General features: G+C 40.3%; 1 long non-coding RNA gene across 1 annotated transcript; it reads left to right on the forward strand.

Moving 5' to 3' along the window:
* Positions 1-630: 630 nt before the first annotated feature.
* Positions 631-1,257, forward strand: LOC141832916 (uncharacterized). The gene is made up of 4 exons (XR_012602173.1): positions 631-697; positions 828-920; positions 1,006-1,057; positions 1,148-1,257. It is a non-coding gene; the product is annotated as an uncharacterized LOC141832916 (long non-coding RNA).
* Positions 1,258-1,483: the final 226 nt, after the last annotated feature.

The raw sequence follows: 1,483 nt of genomic DNA on the forward strand, positions 1-1,483 counted from the left end.
CGACCCCGACCCGTTCTGTGCCGCGATCCCTGCTAGGTTTTCCCGATCTCCTTCTCTTATTTCCGTCCAGTGCGGGACCTGCCCTAATTTCGCCTCCCCCTCCTCCTCCGCCGCTCTGCCGCTCGCTTCCCCACCTCCGCCGCCGCCGCCCCCCAAGCCCATCTCCGCCATTGCCCCCTGCGATTCCTCTTCGAGTCCCAACGGCCGTAAGCGCTCCTCCCCTTCCAGTGCGTTTGGGAGGAGGGATCGAAGACATCCACTTTCTTTCACTTCTGTATCTAATTCCATCTTTATTTGTATAGGCCATCAAATTGGAGGAAGAAAAGGATGCACTTTCATGATTTTATGTTGAGTGTGCATAGAAGGCTCCAGGTGAAGTTGGGTTGATATTTATCATCGATATATTTTTATTAGGTTAATGATCATTCTAAATTTTTGTTTACTTGAACTAGTCCAATTGTATTGTTGTATGCTCATTTTGACTTGATATATGTACACATTCTGTCTTCAAAAATATAATTGTAGATGCACAAAGGTGTAGCAGATCCACTTGAAGTTGTTGCTGGTGAGATATCAGATGAGTCCATTCTGTTATGTCTTGATGAATTCATGGTATGCTTTGATTTTGTAGGTAACTGATGTAGCAGATGCGTTGATACTAAATCGGCTTTTCCAACATCTTTTCAGCAATGCCATGGTCTGTGTTATTTTTTGCTTTTTGTACTTCAATTTTTTTATATATAAAGCAGATTATTATGTGTGATTTATTCTTTGGAAACTTTGTTCACTTTTTTATTCGTTTACTGGTGCTGCACATTCTTCTTCAGGTTCTTGTCTCTACTTCAAATCGTGCTCCTGACCAGCTTTATGAAGGTGGTCTTCAAAGGGACCTATTTTTACCTTTTATTGATATCTTGAAGGTAATGAATGGTTTACTTGAACCTGTAGCATATCTTAGTATATATTAGCTTCTAACATATCTTGTGTCACTTTGAGAAAGGAAAGATGTGTAATTCGTGAAATTAGCTCATCAACCGACTACCGGAAGCTGGGTTCTGTAAGTTTTCTGCTTTATTCATCAATAAATCCATTCATACTTTCACAATTTCACACCATTCCCTTAAACAATAAGTTGCACTTCGTAAAGGTAGAGAAGGGCTACTATTTCATTGAGAAGAAACCCACTGGGCTTCTTAAAGAGATGTTTAATCAGTTAATAGGGCCTGAGAAACCTTGCCCTCAAGTTGTTGAAGTTGCAATGGGTCGGAAATTGCAGGTCCTATTTCAATTAATTGGATATGCGTATTTTACTTTTGAGGATCTCTGTGACAGACCTGTGGGGGCAGCAAATTACCTTGGATTGTTTAGTAAGTTATTTGTACTCTTCTGCATCAACTACATCCAATATGTATTTCTACACCATTCCATATCAAGTGAGAGCGCAAGGAATTCTTCTTTCATATCTTTTGGATCGAAGTAATGA

The sequence above is a fragment of the Curcuma longa genome, chromosome 8 (assembly GCF_044706935.1).
Source record: "Curcuma longa cultivar G26 ecotype Majalengka, Jawa Barat chromosome 8, ITB_CL_G26_1.1, whole genome shotgun sequence".
NCBI lineage: Eukaryota > Viridiplantae > Streptophyta > Magnoliopsida > Zingiberales > Zingiberaceae > Curcuma > Curcuma longa.